Source organism: Solanum stenotomum, chromosome 3, assembly GCF_019186545.1.
Source record: "Solanum stenotomum isolate F172 chromosome 3, ASM1918654v1, whole genome shotgun sequence".
Lineage (NCBI taxonomy): Eukaryota > Viridiplantae > Streptophyta > Magnoliopsida > Solanales > Solanaceae > Solanum > Solanum stenotomum.
Window position 1 is genome coordinate 37,159,891 of NC_064284.1, and position 8,059 is coordinate 37,167,949.

Sequence of the window (8,059 nt, forward strand, 5' to 3'; positions counted from 1 at the left end):
GCTGTCCTTCAGAAAAACACAAGTTAAATCATTTGAAAGTGATAAACGAATAGTTGGCTTGTGGTCATCCAACGTCGTTTATTATACTTCACTCCGTTGTTTGTCCGACTCGGGTAACCGTCATTTCTAAACCAATTCTAGTCAACCTAGAGTAGAGCGAAACCAAATCCAAATCTAAGCATTAGCCTAAGACGGCTTAATACCCAAGGCGTATTAAGTCCATTAGTAAAATCGCCAAAAATCATGTCCAAGGTCCACGACCTAACGGCATACCATATTATTTGACATTTGAAAGATGTATGTGTGGAAACCTGATTGTTGCCTATTTGGGGGAGAGAATCTTAACCAGGTTTTATTTTGTAGGTATGGATTAATTTCCCAAATTCGACATGGTAGTGGAAGCCCCAGTTCTACTCAAGATGTGGTACAACGACCTCAATGCATTTCACAAAAGGGACCTCAACAAATATGTAGGGGCATTAACAGAACTCATTAACATGGTTGGGTGGCCCGAACTGATTGAAGTCCTCACAGGCTATTGGGACAATGAGAAAATGGTGTTCCGATTTGGAACCATGGAAATCACCCCGACAATTGAGGAAATTCGGGACGGAATAGACACAGTCGGTACAGGGCTTGAAAGAAGAGTGAGAAGGCAGGAAAACATCTTAATCCCTAACAAGCCTACTCTCGAGGATATTACAAATTGGCTCGAGTTAAGAAATGATTGCGCCTTTTGGGCCGAAGGTTCTAGCATTTCTTTTATGGATCTTTATGTTAGATTCAGGAACGCAAGCTTCTACGCGAATTACAACCAAGAGTTCAGGGTCACTTATAGAGAATGGGACGGGATCAGACCTTTGGCATTCACCGTCGCACTATTGGGCACCATGATTTTCCCACACGGCCCGAGCCTCAGTATCAACACTCGAGTGATAATGCTTGCGCACACTCTGTTCCACGGGCATCTGAACCAAGGGCAAGTAAAGTATTATCCGATTGCACTTGTTATCCTTTCCGACATATACCATGCTTTGGGGAAATACAAGGAAGGGCATCGTTACTTTCAGGGTTGCAACCTTCTTCTTCAATGGTGGATAATGAGTCACTTGGTGAAGAGACACGGAACTCAAGAACTCCATACCCTCGATGAGCATAACGCTCTTAAGAGTTTGAATGACATGTTGTTTTGGGTAGACTTAGAAAAAAGAAGAACCAGAGAAAGATGGGCTCAAATTTTTTCTGAGTTGAGAGAAGAAAACATCCAGTGGATGTTCGACCATTTCATCTCGAAAGATGCCATAGTACGGGGCGACAGACAACTTGTGCTTCCTCTACCAGGTATTCGAGGTATTCGCCCATATGCACCCATTCGGGTCCTGAGACAGTTCGGAAGAAGACAGACTACACCTCCAGAAGCATACTACCGTATCTATGTGGTCGACATCGGGGATGATAGAGTGCCTGAGGCTTCAGAGATGCTGAGAGAATGGAAAATAGCAGTGCGAATGAAAGACGACACCATTGCCGTGAACCGATTTAATGCGGGGTACGATGAAACTTACAAAGCTTAGTTGAAGTGCAATATACAGGGTATCTCCTTCTCATTTCCGAACATTTACCGCAGTGTAGAGGACAAAAAGTCCAAAGCTTTGATAGAACTAAGAGAGGTAAGAAGAGAAGCCCAGGAAATGGATGAGGAATTTCTCCAAAAGCAACAAGAGGATAAGTACGCCCTCGATAGCATGATTCAAGAATTAGAAAGTTTGAAAAGCGATTTGGGAGAGCTTAACTTGTGGATTGGAGATAAGAAAAGCGAAATGTGTCTCGAAGACTGGGAAGAGAAAGGCCGCCGGAGCGAAAGATACTTGCTAATGATTCAATATAGGCTTCAAATGACTGGGAAGAGAAAGGCCGCTGCCGATGCCATCGGGAACATTTTAGCGGATTTCACCCCTGCGTGGGTTTTTCTATATGTACTTATTGTTATTTGCCTCTGCGTGGGCTTGCCTTTCTTGTACTTTGGTACTCTTTTCAAATGACCCCTGCGTGGGCCTTTCCTTTGTGATTTTCGTTTATTCCCTACTTCCTTTGCTTATTTCTCTTCTTGAACATCATTTTATATGCAAAATTTTCTTTGGGGTAACAAAATGGTTCAATTCTACACATACATCTTCCAAATACGTTAGGCCTACCCTTGGCACAAAAGGGTCCCCTACTTGTTTAGGACGCGCGATATATGCTTGTGTGCTTTAACTGTTTATGCGATATTGTTGCTTTGATTGAGGATATTTTAGCCCACCCTTTTTCAAAAATTTTCCAAAAATCTCTACAATACCAAGTACAAGTCACTACCCAAAGGTCCAACCAAAATTCCATGAGTCTTGAGTTTCTCAGCCAGAAATAAAATCTTACCACCCAAATCCTAAAATACTACTCTATCGTCTCAAGAAAGGTGAAATTGCTGCTAAGATGGAAAAGGGCAAGGGTATCGACATAGAGCTAACCGAGAAGGATTTGAGGATGGAATTGCAGCGGCTCAGGCGAGAGATCCAAGAAACCAGAGAAAGGAGAATAGAAGTGGAGTTTGCCACCGCGGTCGCACAAGCAGCAAATGCGGCACTAGACGCGGAATTGGCAGCAAAGATGACCAAATGTGATGTTATAAGTAAAAAGATAGTTGTTGTGCGGAAGGAACATGACACCTTCAAGAATGACATAACTATGAGACTTCAGAAGATACGCGGGAAATGCTCTTTCCTCAATCAAGAAGCCAATAGTAGTCCAAAAGACACTCACCCTAGAGCTACTGAAGAGGATGTCGATGAGGAAATCATCTATATGCCTCCCTTCCTGGGACGTCTGAAAGGAGGGAACCAAAAGATCACTCTCCCGGCTTATGAGTGGACACATAGCGTGGGGGCAAGAGTCGTGCCGTGTGCTCTTATTTACTAGCACCTTAAGGCGTCAGGAATAATGAAGCCTCTCGAAGGAACCACTTTTGGGTTTGGGCATGAAAGCTCTCAAAAGACATGTGCCTACCACCCGAACCAAAAAGGACACACTATAGAGGAATGTGTGGAGCTTAAGGCAGCGATCCGCAACCTGATCAACATTGGGGAGATCCCGTATATGTGGGGTAGGAACATCGTCCTTACCTGTGACCAACAGGAGCCTAATATGCTGATCACTGAGCACACTTTTGTTTTATTGTCACTACTTCACGCCTTTCAAGAAAACTTTGTTGGACATCTACAGTCTGTTAGTTCAAAAAGGAGTCTTGGCCTCTATCAGAAAGGATCACGAGGTAATCGACCCCATTGGAATTGAGATCTGGAAGCCCTGCCCTTATCATGATGCCATCGATCACAACATTGGGAGGTGCCTCAGGTTTCGCTATGACGTGGAATCCCTTGTCAACATGGGAAAGATTCAAGTTAAGTTTGTAATCACCAGAAATGAATGAATGAAAATGAAATTTTCCTTTGTATTCGAACTACGTAGGGCCTGAATTCTCCTTTAGAGATACGTAGGCAGCCTTTCACGGCCCAGCCCCTATCTTTTTCAAATTTTCTTTCCCCCCTATTTCATTCTACAAGGAAACATTGAGTTCAGATCAACAGATGCCAGAAGATGCAACAAGAAGACCTTAGCTCAACGCAATTTAGCCTTTCTGAGTCACTAGCCCCAAAATAAAACGAGCAAATTCCTGGTTGTTGAAAAATCAGTCCCCATTACTCGTGGGTTAACGTGTCCTCAAACGAAGCAACTTTTATGTGTTTACCTGCTTTCTATGNAAATAAAACGAGCAAATTCCTGCTTGTTGAAAAATCAGTCCCCATTACTCGTGGGTTAACGTGTCCTCAAACGAAGCAACTTTTATGTGTTTACCTGCTTTCTATGTGATATCTTGCATTATTCGTCCAGAACTAATATTGACAGATTTGCCTTTGAGTTATTTTTCTCTACAGGTAGTTAGAACTGATCTGTGTTGATACACTGGCCGATCATCCTTATTTTACCAGATCAAAAGGGCCTACAGATTCCTTCCCCAATCAAAGTTCTCGGAAAGGCAAGTCAACAATGGATGATAACAATGAAGAGATTGACCTTACCGATGTTGTTGTGGCTCAGCCCATCGTCGCCGATCAGAACTAGTTAATTATACAGTTGATACAACAGATCACTGAGATGCGGGTCGAAATGCAGAGAAGGCAGGATCTGCCTAATCCGGTTTTTGCTCCGGTAGATGGAAGACCTCCACTTCACTTTCCTCTTCCGAACGCGGAACAGGCTCAAAACCCACCATCCAGTCCTGCTCAAAACCCCTCAATCATCGACTTAACCAACCAAAATCCCCATTATGCCTCCGCCTCTTATCAAACACCACCCCCTCCTCAAAATACCAACATCCAAGTGCCACTTCCTCCCCAAAATGCCAACCTCCAAACTGGCCCACCTCCTCAAAACCAACACGTTAACAACCCACAAACTTCCCTCCGTCACCAACATCAACATACCAACCCCCAGACTTTCCATCAAAACTACCAAGCCACTCAAAATGCCCAAAGTCCCTCCATTGCTCCACCCTACCTCAGAAAGCCACCTTCCAAATCCCAATCCCCCATGAGCATGATGCCAATGGTTCTGAGCTCGACCACTATGAAGAGTGAGAGAGAGAGTGGAGGTCGAAGGAAGAGGCCGCCAAGCTGGATATGAAGGAAGAGATCCGAAAAGCCATAAAAGAGTTGAATTGCATTCCTTAGGTCGCCGGTTTGAGCTACGAAGACCTGTGCGTTCATCCGAATTTGGACCTCCCGGAAGGGTTTAAGGTGCCAAAATTTGACATATTCGAAGGAACAGGGAACCCCTTAGCACACTTGAGGGCCTACTGTGACCAACTCGTGGGAGTTGGGAGAGACGAAGCTTTGTTAATGCGGCTCTTTAGTCGAAGTCTAAGCGGAGAGACTTTAGAATGGTTTACGTCCAATGAAACGAGACAGTGGTCTAGCTGGAATGCTCTGGCAAAGGACTTCATCGAACGATTCACCTACAATGTGGAGATCGTTCCTGATCGTTACTCCTTGGAGAAGATGAAGCAGAAGTCGACTGAAAGTTACAGAGAATTCGCATATAAATGGCGAAAGGAGGCAGCTAGAGTTAGACCTCCTATGTTAGAAAAGGAAATTGTCGAAGTGTTTGTGCGGGTGCAAGAGCCCGAATATTATGACAGAATTATGTTGCTCATTAGAGCAAAATTTGCTGAGATAGTCAAGGTAGGTGAGACTATCGAAGATAGGTTGAGAACCGGGAAGATTGCTCGTGTTGCGGCCTCACCCGAATCTTCGGGCTTGTTGAAGAAGAAAAGAGAGGATGTGTCCTCTATCTCTTGTAAGGGGAAGAAAAACCCAAGGAAATTTTTATCGTACCAAGGTCGTTCTCGACCGTTGCAGAGTTCACACCCGGCTTGTTTTGTACAAGTTGATTATCCCCCCCGTTACCAAAATACCAATTCCCTCAGTTATCAAAATACTCCCCCTCCTAGCTACCAAGCTCCCCCTCTCATCTACCAAACTCCCCCTCCAGTTTACCAAACTCCGCATCATCACTATCGGAACGCCTCCCCCAACTATGCTAACGTTCAAGCAAATTACCAAACTCCTTTCCCAATGTACCAAACCCCAGCTCCACTTTACCAAAATACTCCCTCGAACTACCAAGCTCCACAACTAAATTACCAAACAAACTCATATCCCAGATATCAAGCCCCGCGTCCAAACACCCCAAATTATCGTCAAATGTCTCCTCCTCAACAAGGCAATTACGATCACTCTCGTCCTAGATTTGAGAAGAAGCCCGCTAGAATTTTTACTCCGCTCATTGAAAGTCGAACAAAGTTATTCGAGCGATTAAATACAGCAGGATATATTCACCCAGTGGGGCCTAAGCCAGTTGACACTAGTTCGAAGTTTTACAGACCTGACCAGAGGTGCGCATATCACTCCAACAGTGTCGGTCATGATACTGAAGACTGTATTAACCCGAAACATAAAATCCAAGACCTGATCGACCAGAACGTGATCTCTCTTCAGACAGTCACACCCAATATTAATAGTAATCCTTTGCCAAATCATGGAGGCGTCAATATCTATATGATAGAGATAGATGAGGATTGTTGCGTGATGAAGACGATAGTTCCGATCGCTTCTAATGAACTGGAAAGGGCTGTAGCTTCTTTGAGCATTAGGGAGAAGAAAGAGTGTGTGATTTTGACACCCGAGAAGGCTGTTGCCTTGGTGCCACGAGAGACTTTTTCCCAATCCAAGTTTGTGATTGAAACGGCTGCTACCCAGGGTATGACCAGGTCCGGCAGGTGCTACACACCGGAAGAGTTGGCTAAAGGGGGGCAGAAGAAGGACCAAACAAAAAGGCCGATCAGTGAAGCCGAGGCCGAGGAGTTTTAGAGGAAAATGCAGCCGAGAGATTATTCAATTGTGAAGCATTTGGAGAAGACGCCAGCTCAGATTTCTGTATGGGCTCTATTGATAAGTTCGCAATTGCACAGGCAGACTCTGATGAAGGCTTTAGATGACACTTATGTGCCCATGGGAACCAACAGTGACAATCTAGCAGCCATGATAAACTAGGTCATTCGAGGACACTGAATCAGTTTTTGCGACGACGAGTTACCCTTTGAAGGAAGGATGCACAACAAAGCTCTGCATGTCACCATCAAATATTGGGACAAAATTATAAATCGTGTGTTGGTTGACGATGGGTCCGGTCTCATCATCTGCCCTCTTTCGACTCTCAAGCAGCTGAAATTTGACTTGGGAAAGGTTCAACAAAACCAGGTCAATGTGAGAGCTTTCGATGGAGTACAGAGAGACACGATAGGAGCTGTAAACTTGGGGATTCAGATGGGTCCCGCAGAGTTTAACGTGGAGTTCCAGGTGTTGGATATCAACACCAGTTACAATTTGCTTCTAGGAAGACCATTTATCCACATGGTTGGTGCTGTGCCGTCTACTCTTCACCAACTAATGAAGTTTGTTTGGAAGGATCAGGAATTGGTCATTTATGGTGAAGGGAGCCATCCCAATGGGTATGCACCGATCGTTGATGATGTCTCTCGGGGTTGTGATTTCTACACGGTAGAGCTGGTGAATGATACCGGTGATGATTTGGCTCCGCAGCCTCCTATGCCTGCCCTATACAAGATGATTGCTATTGTAATGCTCCATAATGGTTTCGAACCAGGATTTGGGTTGGGGAAGCATTTCCAAGGAATTGTTGAGCCTATTCAAATTCCCACCAGATGAGCAAAGTTTGGTTTGGGGTATGTCCCCACAGATGATGAAGCTGAGATGAAGAACAAGAGTGTTGATCAAGCATTGGCCAGGCCAATTCCTCATCTGTACCAGTCATTCCCGGTGCGAGGATACATCAGTGATGATGGTCTCGAGGAAGGAATCTGGGCCTTTTTCAGGAGATTGATGCGGTCATCGAGGATGAGGCTGGGACATCGGGCATTCGTGATGCAGAACCTGAGGAGCAGTTGCAGAATTGGACCTCCACACCGCTCCTGATTTCCCGTGTAGCTTGGTAGAAAAGACATATGTCTCTGTTTATGTTTAAAATTGGTGGTATTCCGGAAGAGGCCCGAGACCCACCCTTTATGCAGTTTTTATTTGTTTAAAGTTTTTAAATTCCCTTGTGTTGTTTAAAAATGCAAAATGGCCCTCGGCCATGGCTAAAGTTTGTGCTGGTTTTTCAATTTAAATAAAAGCCTCTTTTATCAAAAATTTGTTTACTTAATATGTTATATTTTGCTTGCCTAACTTTGTTTGTTTATAATTTCAGTAATATTAATTTAAAACCTGCCAATGTCATGTCATGTCATGAACCGAGTGAACAAAACGAGGCAGGTGATGATGAATGCGGGGAATATGAAGAAGAAATCGAGGTACCCGAACATGTTGCTTAAGAATTTCGACAATTTGAGAATCAACATAAGCCGAATTTAAAAGAAACTGAAACTGTGAATCTCGGAGATGAA

The 8,059-nt window shown here is 44.2% G+C and overlaps 1 pseudogene; it reads left to right on the forward strand.

Annotated features, from left to right (window-relative positions):
• The first annotated feature begins 365 nt into the window (after positions 1 to 365).
• Positions 366 to 1,574, forward strand: LOC125858924 (uncharacterized; annotated as a pseudogene).
• Positions 1,575 to 8,059: the final 6,485 nt, after the last annotated feature.